This window comes from Scyliorhinus torazame, chromosome 27 (assembly GCF_047496885.1).
Source record: "Scyliorhinus torazame isolate Kashiwa2021f chromosome 27, sScyTor2.1, whole genome shotgun sequence".
NCBI lineage: Eukaryota > Metazoa > Chordata > Chondrichthyes > Carcharhiniformes > Scyliorhinidae > Scyliorhinus > Scyliorhinus torazame.
The window spans coordinates 44,641,195-44,664,399 of NC_092733.1; the positions used below are offsets into that span (position 1 = coordinate 44,641,195).

At 61.1% G+C, this 23,205-nt stretch overlaps 1 protein-coding gene across 2 annotated transcripts in view; it reads left to right on the plus strand.

Moving 5' to 3' along the window:
• LOC140403377 (pancreatic secretory granule membrane major glycoprotein GP2-like) overlaps positions 1 to 23,205 on the plus strand; it is a 94,366-nt gene that overhangs the window by 38,736 nt on the left and 32,425 nt on the right. The window lies entirely within an intron of this gene.

A 23,205-nucleotide genomic window follows, 5' to 3' on the forward strand; every position in this document is an offset into this window, starting at 1 on the left:
CCAGCACCCACCCAGCACCCACCCACCCACCCAGCACCCACCCAGCACACACCCACCCAGGACACACCCACCCAGCACCCACCCACCCAGCACCCACCCACCCAGGACACACCCACCCAGCACCCACCCACCCAGCACACACCCACCCAGCACACACCCACCCAGCACCCACCCACCCAGCACCCACCCACCCAGGACACACCCACCCAGCACCCAACCACCCAGCACCCACCCACCCAGCACCCACCCACCCAGCACCCACCAACCCAGCACCCACCCACCCAGCACCCACCCACCCAGCACACACACACCCAGTACCCACCCACCCAGCACACACACACCCAGGACACACCCACCCAGTACCCACCCACCCAGCACACACACACCCAGTACCCACCCACCCAGCACCCACCCACCCAGCACACACACACCCAGTACCCACCCACCCAGCACACACACACCCAGGACACACACACCCAGCACAAACCCACCCAGCACCCACCCACCCAGCACACCCACCCAGTACCCACCCACCCAGTACCCACCCACCCAGCACACCCACCCAGGACACACACACCCAGTACACACCCACCCAGGACACACCCACCCAGTACCCACCCACCCAGTACCCACCCACCCAGTACCCACCCACCCAGGACACACACACCCAGTACACACCCACCCAGGACACACCCACCCAGGACACACCCACCCAGCACCCACCCACCCAGCACACACCCACCCAGCACAAACCCACCCAGGACACACCCACCCAGCACCCACCCACCCAGGACACACACACCCAGTACACACACACCCAGCACCCACCCACCCAGTACCCACCCACCCAGCACCCACCCACCCAGGACACACCCACCCAGCACCCACCCACCCAGCACACACCCACCCAGCACAAACCCACCCAGGACACACCCACCCAGCACCCACCCACCCAGGACACACACACCCAGTACACACACACCCAGCACCCACACATCCAGGACACACACACCCAGCACACACCCACCCAGTACACCCACCCAGCACACACCCACCCAGGACACACCCACCCAGGACACACCCACCCTGCACCAACCCACCCAGCACCCACCCACCCAGGACACACCCACCCAGCACCCACCCAGGACACACACACCCAGCACCCACCCACCCAGCACCCACCCACCCAGGACACACCTACCCAGGACACACCCACACAGGACGGACACACCCAGCACACACCTTCCCAGCACACACACACCCAGCACACACCCACCCAGGACGGACACATCCAGCACACACCTACCCAGGACACACCCACACAGGACGGACACACCCAGCACACACCTACCCAGGGCACACCCACCCAGGACGGACACACCCAGCACACACCTACCCAGGACACACCCACCCAGGACGGACACACCCAGCACACACCCACCCAGGACGGACACACCCAGCAGACACCTACCCAGCACACACACACCCAGGACGGACACACCCAGCACACACCTACCCAGGACACACCCACCCAGGATGGACACACCCAGCACACACCTTCCCAGCACACACACACCCAGCACACACCCACCCAGGACGTACACATCTTGCACACACCTACCCAGCACACACACACCCAGGACGGACACACCCAGCACACTCCTACCCAGGACACACCCACACAGGACGGACACACCCAGCACACACCTACCCAGCACACACACACCCAGGTCACACCTACCCAGCAGACACACACACACACAGCTCACACCTACACAGCACACACATACCCAGCTCACACACACCCATCACACACACACCCAGCTCACACCTACACAGCACACACCCACCCAGCACACACACACCCAACACACATCTACGCAGCACACACACACACACAGCTCACACCTACACAGCACACACCTACCCAGCTCACACACACACCCAGCTCACACCTACACAGCACGCACCCACCCAGCACACACACACCCAGCACACACCTACCCTGCACACACACACCCAGCACACACACTCCCAGCACACACCTACCCAGCACACACCTACCCAGCACACACACACCCATCACACACTCACCCAGCACATACGTACGCAGGACACACCTACCCAGCTCACACCTACACAGCACAAACCCACCCAGCACACACACACCCAGCACACACACACCCAGGGCACACCCACCCAGCACCCACCCACCCAGGACACACACACCCAGCACACAAACACCCAGCACACACCCACCCAGCACACACCCACCCAGGACACACACACGCAGCACACACACACCCAGCACACACCCACCCAGCACACACTTACCCAGCACCCACACACCCAGGACACACACGCCCAGCACCCACCCACCAAGGACACACCTACCCAGGACACCCACACCCAGCACCCACACACCCAGGACACCCACACCCAGGACATACACACCCAGCACCCACCCACCCAGGACACACCTACTCAGCACCCACACACCCAGTACACACACACCCAGCACCCACCCACCCAGGACACACACACCCAGGACACACACACCCAGGACACACACACCCAGCACACACACACCCAGCACACACACCCAGCACCCACACACCCACAACACACCTACCCAGGACACACCTACCCAGCACCCACCCACCCAGCGCCCACCCACCCAGCGCCCACCCACCCAGCACCCACCCACCCAGCACCCACCCACCCAGGACACACCAACCCAGCACCCACCCACCCAGCACCCACCCACCCAGCACACACCCACCCAGCACCCACCCACCCAGGACACACCCACCCAGCACAAACCCACCCAGCACACGCCCACCCAGCACACACCCACCCAGCACACACCCACCCAGCACCCACCCACCCAGCACCCACCCACCCAGCACACACCCACCCAGCACCCATCCACCCAGGACACACACACCCAGCACAAACCCACCCAGCACCCACCCACCCAGTACCCACCCACCCAGCACACACACACCCAGGACACACCCACCCAGCACCCACCCACCCAGCACACACACCCAGCACCGACCCACCCAGCACACACATCCCAGGACACACACACCCAGCACCGACCCACCCAGCACACACCCACCCAGCACACACCCACCCAGCACACACCCACCCAGGACACACATACCCAGCAGACACACACCCAGCACCCACACATCCAGGACACACACACCCAGCACACACCCACCCAGCACACACCCACCCAGCACACACACACCCAGGACACATATACCCAGCAGACACACACCCAGCACACACACATCCAGGACACACACACCCAGCACACACACACCCAGCACACCCACCCAGCACACACCCACCCAGGACACATCCACACAGGACGGACACACCCAGCACACACCTTCCCAGCACACACACACCCAGCACACACCCACCCAGGACGGACACATCCAGCACACACCTACCCAGGACACACCCACCCAGGACGGACACACCCAGCACACACCAACCCAGGACACACCCACCCAGGACGGACACACCCAGCACACACCCACCCAGGACGGACACACCCAGCACACACCTACCCAGCACACACACACCCAGGACGGACACACCCAGCACACAACTTCCCAGCACACACACACCCAGCACACACCCACCCAGGACGGACACATGCAGCACACGCCTACCCAGCACACACACACCCAGGTCACACCTACCCAGCAGACACACACACACACAGCTCACACCTACACAGCACACACATACCCAGCTCACACAAACCCGTCACACACACACCCAGCTCACACCTACACAGCACACACCCACCCAGCACACACACACCCAACACACATCTACGCAGCACACACACACACACAGCTCACACCTACAAAGCACACACCTACCCAGCTCACACACACACCCAGCTCACACCTACACAGCACACACCCACCCAGCACACACACAGCCAGCACACACCTACCCTGCACACACACACCCAGCACACACCTACCCAGCACGCACACACCCATCACACACTCACCCAGCACATACGTACGCAGGACACACCTACCCAGCTCACACCTACACAGCACAAACCCACCCAGCACACACACACCCAGCACACACACACCCAGGGCACACCCACCCAGCACCCACCCACCCAGGACACACACACCCAGCAAACAAACACCCAGCACACACCCACCCAGCACACACCCACCCAGGACACACACACCCAGCACACACACACCCAGCACACACCCACCCAGCACACACCTACCCAGCACCCACACACCCAGGACACACACGCCCAGCACCCACCCACCAAGGACACACCTACCCAGGACACCCACACCCAGCACCCACACACCCAGGACACCCACACCCAGGACATACACACCCAGCACCCACCCACCCAGGACACACCTACTCAGCACCCACACACCCAGTACACACACACCCAGCACTCACCCACCCAGCACCCACCCACCCAGGACACAAACACCCAGCAAACAAACACCCAGCACACACCCACCCAGCACACACCCACCCAGGACACACACACCCAGCACACACACACCCAGCACACACCCACCCAGCACACACCTACCCAGCACCCACACACCCAGGACACACACGCCCAGCACCCACCCACCAAGGACACACCTACCCAGGACACCCACACCCAGCACCCACACACCCAGGACACCCACACCTAGGACATACACACCCAGCACCCACCCACCCAGGACACACCTACTCAGCACCCACACACCCAGTACACACACACCCAGCACCCACCCACCCAGGACACACACACCCAGGACACACACACCCAGCACACACACACCCAGCACACACACCCAGCACCCACACACCCACAACACACCTACCCAGGACACACCTACCCAGCACCCACCCACCCAGCGCCCACCCACCCAGCGCCCACCAACCAAGCACCCACCCACCCAGCACCCACCCACCCAGGACACACCCACCCAGCACCCACCCACCCGGCACCCACCCACCCAGCACACACCCACCCAGCACCCACCCACCCAGGACACACCCACCCAGCACAAACCCACCCAGCACACGCCCACCCAGCACACACCCACCCAGCACACACCCACCCAGCACCCACCCACCCAGCACCCACCCACCCAGCACACACCCACCCAGCACCCATCCACCCAGGACACACACACCCAGCACAAACCCACCCAGCACCCACCCACCCAGTACCCACCCACCCAGCACACACACACCCAGGACACACACACCCAGCACCCACCCACCCAGCACCCACCCACCCAGTACCCACCCACCCAGCACACACACACCCAGGACACACACACCCAGCACCGACCCACCCAGCACACACACACCCAGGACACACCCACCCAGGACACACCCACCCAGCACCCACCCACCCAGGACACACATACCCAGCACACACCCACCCAGCACACACACACCCAGCACACCCACCCAGCACCCACACATCCAGGACACACACACCCAGCACACCCACCCAGCACACACCCACCCAGTACACACACATCCAGGACACACACACCCAGCACACACCCACCCAGCACACCCACCCAGCACACACCCACCCAGTACACACACACCCAGCACCCACCCACTCAGGACACACCCACCCAGCACCCACCCACCCAGGACACACCTACCCAGCACACACCCACCCAGGACACACACACCCAGCACCCACCCACTCAGGACACACCCACCCAGCACCCACCCACCCAGCACCCACCCACCCAGGACACACCTACCCAGGACACACATACCCACAACACACCTACCCAGGACATACCTACCCAGCACCCACCCACCCAGCACCCACCCACCCAGCACACACCCACCCAGTACACACACACCCAGCACCCACCCACTCAGGACACACCCACCCAGCACCCACCCACCCAGGACACACCTACCCAGCACACACCCACCCAGGACACACACGCCCAGCACCCACCCACTCAGGACACACCCACCCAGCACCCACCCACCCAGCACCCACCCACCCAGGACACACCTACCCAGGACACACATACCCACAACACACCTACCCAGTACATACCTACCCAGCACCCACCCACCCAGCACCCACCCACCCAGCACACACCCACCCAGTACACACACACCCAGCACCCACCCACTCAGGACACACCCACCCAGCACCCACCCACCCAGCACCCACCCACCCAGGACACACCTACCCAGGACACACATACCCACAACACACCTACCCAGGACATACCTACCCAGCACCCACCCACCCAGCACCCACCCACCCAGGACACACCTACCCAGGACACACCCACACAGGACAGACACACCCAGCACACACCTTCCCAGCACACACACACCCAGCACACACCCACCCAGGACGGACACATCCAGCACACACCTACCCAGGACACACCCACCCAGGACAGACACACCCAGCACACACCTACCCAGGACACACCCACCCAGGACGGACACACCCAGCACACACCCACCCAGGACGGACACACCCAGCACACACCTACCCAGCACACACACACCCAGGACGGACACACCCAGCACACACCTACCCAGGACACACCCACCCAGGACGGACACACCCAGCACACAACTTCCCAGCACACACACACCCAGGTCACACCTACCCAGCAGACACATACCCAGCTCACACACACCCATCACACACACACCCAGCTCACAACTACACAGCACACACCCACCCAGCACACACAAACCCAACACACACCTACACAGCACACACACACACACACAGCTCACACCTACACAGCACACACCTACCCAGCTCACACACACACCCAGCACACACCTACCCTGCACACACACCCCCAGCACACACACCCCCAGCACACACCTACCCAGCACACACCTACCCAGCACACACACACCCATCACACACTCACCCAGCACATACGTACGCAGGACACACCTACCCAGCTCACACCTACACAGCACAAACCCATCCAGCACACACACACCCAGCACACACCCACCCAGAGCACACCCACCCAGCACCCACCCACCCAGGACACACACACCCAGCACACAAACACCCAGCACACACCCACCCAGCACACACCCACCCAGGACACACACACCCAGCACACACACACCCAGCACACACCTACCCAGCACCCACACACCCAGGACACACGCGCCCAGCACCCACCCACCAAGGACACACCTACCCAGGACACCCACACCCAGCACCCACACACCCAGGACACACCTTCTCAGCACCCACACACCCAGTACACACACACCCAGCACTCACCCACCCAGGACACACACACCCAGGACACACACACCCAGCACACACACACCCAGCACACACACCCAGCACCCACACACCCACAACACACCTACCCAGGACACACCTACCCAGCACCCACCCACCCAGCACACACCTACCCAGGACACATCTACCCAGGACACACACACCCAGCACACACCTACCCAGCATACACCCACCAGCACCCACACACCCAGCACACACCTACCCAGCACACACCCACCCAGCACACACCCACCCAGCACACTCCTACCCAGCACACACCTACCCAGCACACATCCACCCAGGACACACATACCCAGGACGAGCACACCCAGGACACACCCACCCAGGACACACCCACCCAGCACACACACACCCACCCAGGACGGACATATCCAGCACACACCTACCCAGGACACACCCACCCAGGACGGACACACCCAGCACACACCTACCCAGGACACACCCACCCAGGACACACACACCCAGCACACACGCACCCAGCACACACACACCCAGCACACACCTACCCAGGACACACACAGCACACACACACCCATCACACACACACCCAGCACACACCCACGCAGCACACACACACCCAGGGCACACCCACCCAGCACCCACCCACCCAGGACACACACACCCAGCAAACAAACACCCAGCACACACCCACCCAGCACACACCCACCCAGCACACACCTACCCAGCACCCACACACCCAGGACACACACGCCCAGCACCCACCCACCAAGGACACACCTACCCAGGACACCCACACCCAGCACCCACACACCCAGGACACCCACACCCAGGACATACACACCCAGCACCCACCCACCCAGGACACACCTACTCAGCACCCACACACCCAGTACACACACACCCAGCATCCACCCACCCATGACACACACACCCAGGACACACCTTCTCAGCACCCACACACCCAGTACACACACACCCAGCACTCACCCACCCAGGACACACACACCCAGGACACACACACCCAGCACACACACACCCAGCACACACACCCAGCACCCACACACCCACAACACACCTACCCAGGACACACCTACCCAGCACCCACCCACCCAGCACACACCTACCCAGGACACATCTACCCAGGACACACACACCCAGCACACACCTACCCAGCACCCACACACCCAGCACACACACACCCAGCACACACCTACCCAGCACACACCCACCAGCACCCACACACCCAGCACACACCTACCCAGCACACACCCACCCAGCACACACCCACCCAGCACACTCCTACCCAGCACACACCTACCCAGCACACACACACCCAGCACACACCTTCCCAGCACACACACACCCAGCACACACACACCCAGGACGGACACACCCAGCACACTCCTACCCAGCACACACCTACCCAGGACACACCCACCCAGGACGGACACACCCAGCGCACACCTACCCAGGACATACACACCCAGGACACACACACCCAGCACACACGCACCCAGCACACACACACCCAGCACACACCTACCCAGGACACACACAGCACACACACACCCATCACACACACACCCAGCACACACCCAACCAGCACACACACACCCAGGGCACACCCACCCAGCACCCACCCACCCAGGACACACACACCCAGCAAACAAACACCCAGCACACACCCACCCAGCACACACCCACCCAGGACACACACACCCAGCACACACACACCCAGCACACACCCACCCAGCACACACCTACCCAGCACCCACACACCCAGGACACACACGCCCAGCACCCACCCACCAAGGACACACCTACCCAGGACACCCACACCCAGCACCCACACACCCAGGACACCCACACCCAGGACATACACACCCAGCACCCACCCACCCAGGACACACCTACTCAGCACCCACACACCCAGTACACACACACCCAGCACCCACCCACCCAGGACACACACACCCAGGACACACCTTCTCAGCACCCACACACCCAGTACACACACACCCAGCACTCACCCACCCAGGACACACACACCCAGGACACACACACCCAGCACACACACACCCAGCACACACACCCAGCACCCACACACCCACAACACACCTACCCAGGACACACCTACCCAGCACCCACCCACCCAGCACACACCTACCCAGGACACATCTACCCAGGACACACACACCCAGCACACGCCTACCCAGCACCCACACACCCAGCACACACACACCCAGCACACACCTACCCAGCACACACCCACCAGCACCCACACACCCAGCACATACCTACCCAGCACACACCCACCCAGCACACACCCACCCAGCACACTCCTACCCAGCACACACCTACCCAGCACACATCCACCCAGGACACACATACCCAGGACGAGCACACCCAGGACACACCCACCCAGGACACACCCACCCAGCACACACACACCCACCCAGGACGGACATATCCAGCACACACCTACCCAGGACACACCCACCCAGGACGGACACACCCAGCACACACCTACCCAGCACACACACACCCAGCACACACCTTCCCAGCACACACACACCCAGCACACACACACCCAGGACGGACACACCCAGCACACTCCTACCCAGCACACACCTACCCAGGACACACCCACCCAGGATGGACACACCCAGCACACACCTACCCAGGACACACCCACCCAGGACACACCCACCCAGGACACACACACCCAGCACACGCCCCCCAGCACACACCCACCCAGCACACACACAGCACACACACACCCAGCACACACACACCCAGCACACACACAGCACACACACACCCATCACACACACACCCATCACACACACACCCAGCACACACACACCCAGCACACACACACCCAGCACACACACAGCACACACACACCCAGCACACACCCACCCAGCACACACCTACCCAGCACACACCCACCCTGCACACACACACCCAGCACAAACCCACCCAGCAAACACACACCCAGCACACACCCACCCAGCACACACACACTCAGCACACACCTTCCCAGCACACACACACCCAGCACACACACACCCAGGACGGACACACCCAGCACACACATACCCAGGACGGGCACACCCAGGACACACCCACCCAGGACACACCCACCCAGGACGGACACACCCAGCACCCACCCACCCAGCACACACCTTCCCAGCACACACACACCCAGCACACACCCACACAGCACACACACACCTACCCAGGACACACCTACCCAGGACGGACACACCCAGGACGGACACACCCAGGACACACACACCCAGCACACGCCCCCCCCAGCACACACCCACCCAGCACACACACAGCACACACACCCATCACACACACACCCAGCACACACGCACCCAGCACACACACACCCAGCACACACCTACCCAGCACACACCTACCCAGGACACACCTACCCAGGACACACCCACCCAGGACACACCCACCCAGCACAAACCCACCCAGCACACACACACCCAGCACACACACACCCAGGACGGACACACCCAGCACACTCCTACCCAGCACACACCTACCCAGGACACACCCACCCAGGACGGACACACCCAACACACACCTACCCAGGACACACCCACCCAGGACACACACACCCAGCACACGCCCCCCCAGCACACACACACCCAGCACACACCCAGCACACACACACCCATCACACACACACCCAGCACACACACACCCAGCACACACACAGCACACACACACCCAGCACACACCCACCCAGCACACACCTACCCAGGACCCACACATCCAGCACAAACCCACCCAGCACACACACACACCCAGCACACACCTACCCAGGACACACCTACCCAGGACGGACACAACCAGCACACACCTTCCCAGGACGGACACACCCAGCACACACCTACCCAGGACACACCCACCCAGGACAGACACACCCAGCACACACTTACCCAGCACACACACACCCAGGACGGACACACCCAGCACACACCTTCCCAGGATGGACACACCCAGCACACTCCTACCCAGGACACACCCACCCAGGACGGACACACCCAGCACACACCCACCCAGCATGCACACACCCAGGTCACACCTACCCAGCACACACACACACACACAGCTCACACCTACACAGCACACACCTACCCAGCTCACACACACCCATCACACACACACCCAGCTCACACCTACACAGCACACACCCACCCAGCTCACACACACCCAGCACACACCTACCCAGCACACACCCACCCAGCACACACCCACCCAGCACACACCCACCCAGCACACACCCACCCAGCACACACCTACCCAGCACACACCAACCCAGCACACACACACCCAGCACACACCCACCCAGCACACACACACCCAGCACCCACCCACCCAGTACCCACACAACTACCCAGCACACACCCACACAGCACACACCTACCCAGCACACACCTACCCAGCACACACCTACCCAGGACACACCCACCCAGCACAAACCCACCCAGCACAAACCCACCCAGCGCACACCTACCCAGCACACACCTACCGAGCACACACCCACCCAGCACACACACACCCAGCGCACACCTACCCAGCACACACCTACCCAGCACACACCCACCCAGGACACACCCACCCAGCACATACCCACCCAGCACACACCCACCCAGCACACACTCACCCAGGACACACCCACCCAGCACACACACACCCAGCGCACACCTACCCAGCACACACCCACCCAGGACACACCCACCCAGCACACACCCACCCAGCACACACACACCCAGCGCACACCTACCCAGCACACACCCACCCAGGACACACCCACCCAGCACACACCCACCCAGCACACACACACCCAGCGCACACCCACTCAGCACACACCTACCCAGCACACACCCACCCAGCACACACCCACCCAGCACACACCCACCCAGCACACACCCACCCAGGACACACCCACCCAGCACACACCTACCCAGGACCCACACACCCAGCACAAACCCACACAGCACACACACACACCCAGCACACACACACCCAGCACACACCCAGCACACACCCACCCAGCACACACCTACCCAGGACACACACACCCAGCACACACCCACCCAGCACACACCCACCCAGGACACACACACCCAGCACACACCCACCCAGCACACACACACCCAGCACACACACACCCAGCACGCACACACCCAGCACACACCCACCCAGCACACACACACCCAGCACACACCTACCCAGGAAACACCCACCCAGCACACACACACCCAGCACACACCCACCCAGCACACACCTACCCAGCACACACACACCCAGCACACACACACCCAGCACTCACCTACCCAGCACACACACACCCAGCTCACACCCACCCAGCACTAACCCACCCAGCACACACACACCCAGCACACACCCACCCAGCCAGCACACACCCAGCACACACCCAGCACACACCCACCCAGCACACACCTACCCAGGACACACACACCCAGCACACACACACCCAGCACACACCCAGCACACACACACCCAGCACACACCTACCCAGGACGCACACACCCAGCACACACCCACCCAGCACACACCCACCCAGGACACACACACCCAGCACACACCCACCCAGCACACACCCACCCAGCACACACACACCCAGCACACACACACCCAGCTCACACCTACCCAGCACTCACCTACCCAGCACACACACACCCAGCTCACACCCACCCAGCACTAACCCACCCAGCACACACACACCCAGCACACACACACCCAGCACACACCTACCCAGCACAAACCCACCCAGGACACACATACCCAGCACACACACACACAGCTCACACCTACACAGCACACACACACCCAGCACACACCCACCCAGGACACACACACCCAGCACACACCCACCCAGGACACACACACCCAGCACACACCCACCCAGCGAGCACACACACACCCAGCACCCACCCACCCAGCACACACACACCCAGCTCACACCCACCCAGCACGAACCCACCCAGCACACACACACCCAGCACACACACACCCAGCACACACACACCCAGCACACACCCACCCAGCACACACACACCCATCACACACCCACCAAGGGCAGACACACCCAGCACATACACACCCAGCACACACCTACCCAGCACACACCTACCCAGCACACACACACCCAGGACGGACACACCCAGCACACACCCACCCAGGACACACCCACCTTGGACGGACACACCCACAACACACCCACCCATCACACACACACCCAGCACACACACACCCAGCACACACACACCCAGCACACACCTCCCCAGCACAAACCCACCTAGCACACACACACCCAGGACACACCCACCTAGGACTGACACACCCAGCACACACACACCCAGCACACACCTACCCAGCACACACACACCCAGCACACACACCCACCTAGCACACACACACCCAGCACACACCTACCCAGGACACACCCACCCAGGACGGACACACCCAGCACACACCTTCCCAGCACACACACAGCCAGCACACACACACCCAGGACGGACACATCCAGCACACACCTACCCAGGACACACCCACACAGGACGGACACACCCAGCACTCACCTACCCAGCACACACACACCCAGGTCACACCTACCCAGCACACACACACACACACAGCTCACACCTACACAGCACACACCTACCCAGCTCTCACACACCCATCACACACACACCCAGCTCACACTTACACAGCACACACCCACCCAGCACACACACACCCAACACACACCTACCCAGCACACACAGACACACACAGCTCACACCTACACAGCACACACCTACCCAGCTCACACACACACACAGCTCACACCTACACAGCACACACCCACCCAGCACACACACACCCAGCACACACCTACCCAGCACACACACACCCAGCACACACACACCCAGCACACACACACCCAGCACACACCTACCCAGCACACACCTACCCAGCACACACACCCATCACACACTCACCCAGCACATACGTACGCAGGACACACCTACCCAGCTCACACCTACACAGCACACACCCACCCAGCACACACTCACCCAGGACACACCCACCCAGCACACACACACCCAGCGCACACCTACCCAGCACACACCCACCCAGGACACACCCACCCAGCACACACCCACCCAGCACACACACACCCAGCGCACACCTACCCAGCACACACCCACCCAGGACACACCCACCCAGCACACACCCACCCAGCACACACACACCCAGCGCACACCCACTCAGCACACACCTACCCAGCACACACCCACCCAGCACACACCCACCCAGCACACACCCACCCAGCACACACCCACCCAGGACACACCCACCCAGCACACACCTACCCAGGACCCACACACCCAGCACAAACCCACACAGCACACACACACACCCAGCACACACACACCCAGCACACACCCAGCACACACCCACCCAGCACACACCTACCCAGGACACACACACCCAGCACACACCCACCCAGCACACACCCACCCAGGACACACACACCCAGCACACACCCACCCAGCACACACACACCCAGCACACACACACCCAGCACGCACACACCCAGCACACACCCACCCAGCACACACACACCCAGCACACACCTACCCAGGAAACACCCACCCAGCACACACACACCCAGCACACACCCACCCAGCACACACCTACCCAGCACACACACACCCAGCACACACACACCCAGCACTCACCTACCCAGCACACACACACCCAGCTCACACTCACCCAGCACTAACCCACCCAGCACACACACACCCAGCACACACCCACCCAGCCAGCACACACCCAGCACACACCCAGCACACACACACCCAGCACACACCTACCCAGGACACACACACCCAGCACACACACACCCAGCACACACCCAGCACACACCCACCCAGCACACACCTACCCAGGACGCACACACCCAGCACACACCCACCCAGCACACACCCACCCAGGACACACACACCCAGCACACACCCACCCAGCACACACCCACCCAGCACACACACACCCAGCACACACACACCCAGCTCACACCTACCCAGCACTCACCTACCCAGCACACACACACCCAGCTCACACCCACCCAGCACTAACCCACCCAGCACACACACACCCAGCACACACACACCCAGCACACACACACCCATCACACACCCACCCAGGGCAGACACACCCAGCACATACACACCCAGCACACACCTACCCAGCACACACCTACCCAGCACACACACACCCAGGACGGACACACCCAGCACACACCCACCCAGGACACACCCACCTTGGACGGACACACACACAACACACCCACCCATCACACACACACCCAGCACACACACCCAGCACACACACACCCAGCACACACCTACCCAGCACAAACCCACCCAGGACACACATACCCAGCACACACACACACAGCTCACACCTACACAGCACACACACACCCAGCACACACCCGCCCAGGACACACACACCCAGCACACACCCACCCAGGACACACACACCCAGCACACACCCACCCAGCGAGCACACACACACCCAGCACCCACCCACCCAGCACACACACACCCAGCTCACACACACCCAGCACGAACCCACCCAGCACACACACACCCAGCACACACACACCCAGCACACACACACCCAGCACACACCCACCCAGCACACACACACCCATCACACACCCACCAAGGGCAGACACACCCAGCACATACACACCCAGCACACACCTACCCAGCACACACCTACCCAGCACACACACACCCAGGACGGACACACCCAGCACACACCCACCCAGGACACACCCACCTTGGACGGACACACACACAACACACCCACCCATCACACACACACCCAGCACACACACACCCAGCACACACACACCCAGCACACACCTACCCAGCACAAACCCACCTAGCACACACACACCCAGGACACACCCACCTAGGACTGACACACCCAGCACACACACACCCAGCACACACCTACCCAGCACACACACACCCAGCACACACACACACACAGCACACACCCACCTAGCACACACACACCCAGCACACACCTACCCAGGACACACCCACCCAGGACGGACACACCCAGCACACACCTTCCCAGCACACACACAGCCAGCACACACACACCCAGGACGGACACATCCAGCACACACCTACCCAGGACACACCCACACAGGACGGACACACCCAGCACTCACCTACCCAGCACACACACACCCAGGTCACACCTACCCAGCACACACACACACACACAGCTCACACCTACACAGCACACACCTACCCAGCTCTCACACACCCATCACACACACACCCATCACACACACACCCAGCTCACACTTACACAGCAAACACCCACCCAGCACACACACACCCAACACACACCTACCCAGCACACACAGACACACATAGCTCACACCTACACAGCACACACCTACCCAGCTCACACACACACACAGCTCACACCTACACAGCACACACCCACCCAGCACACACACACCCAGCACACACCTACCCAGCACACACACACCCAGCACACACACACCCAGCACACACACACCCAGCACACACCTACCCAGCACACACCTACCCAGCACACACACCCATCACACACTCACCCAGCACATACGTACGCAGGACACACCTACCCAGCTCACACCTACACAGCACACACCCAACCAGCACACACCTACCCAGCACCCACACACCCAGGACACACACACCCAGCACACACCCACCCAGGACACACACACACAGCACCTACCCACCAAGGACATACCTACCCAGGACACCCACACCCAGCACCCACACACCCAGGACACACACACCCAGCACCCACCCACCCAGGACAGACTTACTCAGCACCCACACACCCAATACACACGCACCCAGCACCCACCCACCCAGGACACACACATCCAGTACACACACAACCAGCACCCACACACCCAGCACACACACCCAGCACCCACACACCCACAACACACCTACCCAGGACACACCTACCCAGCACCCACCCACCCAGCACACACCTACCCAGGACACACACACCCAGGACACACACACCCAGCACACACCTACCCAGCACCCACACACCCAGCACACACCTACCCAGCACACACCCACCAGCACCCACACACCCAGCACACACCTACCCAGCACACACCTACCCAGCACACACACACCCAGGACACACCTACCCAGGACGGGCACACCCAGGACACACCCACCCAGGACACACCCAACCAGCACACACACACCCAGCACACACACACCCAGCACACACACACCCAGCACACACCCACCCAGCACACACCTACCCAGCACACACCTACCCAGCACACACCCACCCAGGACACGCCCACCTAGGACGGACATACCCAGCACACACCTACCCAGCACACACCCACCCAGGACACACCCACCCAGGACGGACACACCCAGCACACACCTACCCAGCACACACAGACCCAGCACACACCTTCCCAGCACACACACACCCAGGACGGACACACCCAGCACACACCCACCCAGGACGGACACACCCAGCACACACCTACCCAGCACACACCTACCCAGGACACACACACCCAGGACGGACACACCCAGCACACACCTACCCAGCACACACCTACCCAGCACACACCCACCCAGGACACACCCACCCAGGCCGGACATACCCAGCACACACCTACCCTGGACATCCCACCCAGGACAGACACACCCAGCACCCACCCACCCAGCACACACCCACCCAGCACACACACACCCAGCACACACCCACCCAGCACACACACACCCAGGACACACCCACCCAGGACACACACACCCAGGATGGACACACCCAGCACACACCTACACAGCACACACCTACCCAGGACACACACACCCAGGACACACACACCCAGAACGGACACACCCAGCACACACCTACACAGCACACACCTACCCAGGACACACACACCCAGGACACACACACCCAGCACACACACCCAGGACACACACACCCAGCACACATCCACCCAGCACCCACACACCCAGCACCCACCTACCCAGCACACACCCACCCAGCACACACACACCCAGCACACACACACCCAGCACCAACACATCCAGGACACACCTACCCAGGACACACCCACCCAGGACACACCCACCCAGCACACACCTACCCAGGACACACCCACCCAGGACACACCCACCCAGAACACACCTACCCAGCACACACCTACCCAGCACACACACACCCAGCACACACCCACCCAGCACACACACACCCAGCACCCACCCACCCAGCACACACCTACCCAGGACACACCTACCCAGGACACACCCACCCAGGACACACCCACCCAGCACACACCTACCCAGCACACACCTACCCAGCACACACCTACCCAGCACACACACACCCAGCACACACCTACCCAGCACACACACACCCAGCACACACCTACCCAGCACACACACACCCAGCACACACCTACCCAGGACACACCTACCCAGGACACACCTACCCAGCACGGACACACCCAGGACACACCCACCCAGGACGGACACACCCAGCACACACCTTCCCAGGACGGACACACCCAGCACACACCTACCCAGGACACACCCACACAGGACGGACACACCCAGCACACACCTACCCAGCACACACACACCCAGGTCACACCTACCCAGCACACACACACACACGTCTCACACCTACACAGCACACACCTACCCAGCTCACACACACCCATCACACACACACCCAGCTCACACCTACACAGCACACACCAAACCAGCACACACACACCCAGCACACACCTACCCAGCACACACCCACCCAGCACACACACACCCAGCACACACCTACCCAGCACACACCTACCCAGCACACACACCCAGCACACACACACCCAGCACACACACACCCAGCACACAGACACTCAGCACAAACCCACCCAGCACACACCCTCCCAGCACACACCTACCCAGCACACACCTACCCAGCACACACCTACCCAGGACACACCTACCCAGGACACACCCACCCAGGACACACCCACCCAGCACAAACCCACCCAGCAAACACACACCCAGAGCACACCTACCCAGCACACACCCACCCAGCACACACCCACCCAGCACACACCCTCCCAGCACACACCTACCCAGCACACACCTACCCAGCACACACCTACCCAGGACACACCTACCCAGGACACACCCACCCAGGACACACCCACCCAGCACAAACCCACCCAGCAAACACACACCCAGAGCACACCTACCCAGCACACACCCACCCAGCACACACCCACCCAGCACACACACACCCAGCGCACACCCACTCAGCACACACCTACCCAGCACACACCCACCCAGCACACACCCACCCAGCACCCACCCACCCAGCACAAACCCACCCAGCTCACACCTACCCAGGACCCACACACCCAGCACAAACCCACACAGCACACACCCAGCACACACCCACCCAGCACACACCCACCCAGCACACACACACCCAGCACACACACACCCAGCACACACCTACCCAGCACACACCTACCCAGCACACACACACCCAGCTCACACCCACCCAGCACTAACCCACCCAGCACACACACACCCAGCACACACCCACCCAGCCAGCACACACACACCCAGCACACACACACCCAGCACCCACCCACCCAGCACACACACACCCAGCACACACACACCCAGCACACACACACCTAAGCACACACCCACCCAGCACACACACACCCAGCACACACCCACCCAGGACGGACACACCCAGCACATACACACCCAGCACACACACACCCAGCACACACACACCCAGCACCCACACATCCAGCACCCACCCACCCAGCACACACCTACCCAGGACACACCCACCCAGGACGGACACACCCAGCACCAACACACCCAGGACACACCCACCTTGGACGGACACACCCACAACACACCCACCCATCACACACACACCCAGCACACACACACCCAGCACACACACACCCAGCACAAACCCACCCAGGACACACACACCCAGCACACACCTACCCAGCACACACCCACCCAGCATACACACACCCATCACACACACACACAGCTCACACCTACACAGCACACATCCACCCAGCACACACACACCCAGCACACACCTACCCAGCACACACCCACCCAGCACACACACACCCAGCACACACCTACACAGCACACACACACCCAGCACACACCCACCCAGCTTCACACCTGTGGTGTTGGGTGTTCTGACACACAGATGAGCCAACACGGTTGTATATGGTACAACGCTATTTTATTCAAACTTACTATGTACAGTTTTGTCTTTGCACTCTGCACGTGGGGGTTCCCTGCTTGTGATGTTGTAACAGCTCTTCTCTGTTTCTTTATCCCCAGACCTACTGACTACCAGGTGTCGTGCTCGTGCTTTTTATGTGGTTTGTGTTCTTGTCTGTGATTGGTTGTGGTGTTGTGTGCTCTGATTTGCCTGTTGGTGTGTCCATCATGATGTGTGTGTTTGAATATCATGACATCCCCCCTTTTTACAAAGATATGTGCCTACGTGGTAATAAATATGATCGTGTCGTGAGTGCATCTAAGAGTGTGTGTGTGTCGTGTGCAGCATGTGCATATGACGGAACTATGTACATGGGGCGATGTCGGGTGCGTCACATGAACCAAGTTGTACCATAACATAACATAAATGCGAACGAGAGAAGAAGAAAAAAAAAACTTGAACAGTTGTCCAGTCAGACGACATCTGGAACGATAAACAACAACAGGTTATCATGTAAAATTGTGCAACTTGTTAAACATATGAACTGTATTATAAGTCCAGTCTAATGGGCTTGCGACGAGTTCGGGTTGACCGCCTCAAGGGTGGATCAAGAACCACCGGCTGCTGTGCAGGCATGGCCATGGGTGGCGATGGAAAGGGCGTGATGTGCGGCAGCTCCACAAAGTTATCCTCGGAAGCCTGTTGAGGATCTGGCGTGTGCGTGCTGTGTGGCTGCGAGCGTGGAAGTCGGCGAAGGGCGCGCCGATTGCGGCGACGCACTGAACCATCCGGCATGCGAACCAGGAACGAGCGGGGAGCCACTTGTCGGAGGACTTCGGCCGGTGCTGACCAGCCACCATACGGTTGATGGACGCGTACTTTGTCTCCGGAGGACAGGGGGGGCAGGTCCGTCGCTCGTGTGTCGTACCGACCTTTCTGGCGATCACGCTGCATTTGCATGTTCCGAAGAACCGTCTCATGGTCTGTTGTTGGTGCCAGGATGGATGGTACCGTCGTCCTGAGGGAGCGACCCATTAGTAGCTGCGCTGGCGAGAGACCCGTGGATAGCGGGGCCGATCGATAGGCCAGCAAGGCAAGGTTAAAGTCCGATCCGGCAGCAGCCGCCTTGCACAGGAGCCGCTTGGCGATGTGGACACCCTTTTCAGCCTTCCCGTTCGATTGTGGATGTAGAGGGCTGGATGTCACATGAGTGAAACCATATGCTGCGGCAAAGGACGACCATTCACGGCTGGCGAAACAAGGTCCATTGTCTGACATTACAGTCCTTGGAATGCCATAGCGAGCAAATGTTTCCCTGCAGGCCCCAATGACTGCGGACGACGTCAGATCATGGAGAGGCATGACTTCCGGGTAGTTTGAGAAGTAGTCTATAATAACGATGTAATCTCTGCCGAGCGCGTGAAATAGGTCAACACCCACCTTCGCCCAGGGGGACGTCACCAACTCGTGTGGTAGAAGTGGTTCCGGAGGTTGCGCCGGCTGAAACCTCTGACAGGTTGTGCAGTTGAGCACCATGTTGGCTATGTCTTCATTAATACCCGGCCAATATACCGCCTCCCGGGCCCTTCGTCTGCATTTTTCGACGCCCAAGTGGCCTTCGTGTAGTTGATGAAGAATCATCTGGCGCACGCTGTGCGGAATAACGATCCTGTCTGATTTCATAAGGACCCCGTCTATGTTGGTAAGATCATCTCGCACATTATAAAACTGGGGGCACTGCCCTTTGAGCCACCCTTCCGTCATGTGGCGCATCACTCGCTGCAGAAGGGGGTCAGTCGCCGTCTCTGCGCGTATGTGGGCCAGACTAGGATCATCAGCTGGCAGATTTGCTGCTGTCAGAGTTACGTGTGCCTCAATTTGACGCACGAACCCCTCCGCATCTGGTGGTGTGCTCACTGCTCGGGAAAGAGTGTCCGCCACGATGAGATCCTTCCCCGGAGTGTAGATCAGTTCGAAATCGTACCTCCTGAGTTTAAGTAAGATGCGCTGGAGGCGAGGAGTCATGTCGTTCAGGTCTTTGTTAATGATGTTGACCAGGGGGCGGTGGTCAGTTTCGACCGTAAATCGTGGCAGGCCATACACATAGTCGTGGAACTTGTCCAGTCCAGTTAACAAGCCCAGGCATTCTTTTTCGATTTGCGCGTAGCGCTGTTCGGTAGGGGTCATGGCTCGTGAGGCATATGCAACCGGGGCCCATGACGACGTGCTGTCTTTTTGCAGGAGTACCGCTCCAATACCAGATTGGCTGGCGTCTGTTGAGATCTTTGTAGGGCGAGTCGTGTCAAAGAAGGCCAGCACTGGTGCCGTGACCAGTTTGTGCTTGAGCTCCTCCCATTCCTGCTGATGCGATTGGTGCCAGTTGAATTCTGTCGATTTTTTTACGAGATGGCGCATATTTGTTGTATGAGAAGCCAGGTTGGGAATGAACTTCCCAAGGAAGTTGACCATGCCCAGGAATCTTAGGACAG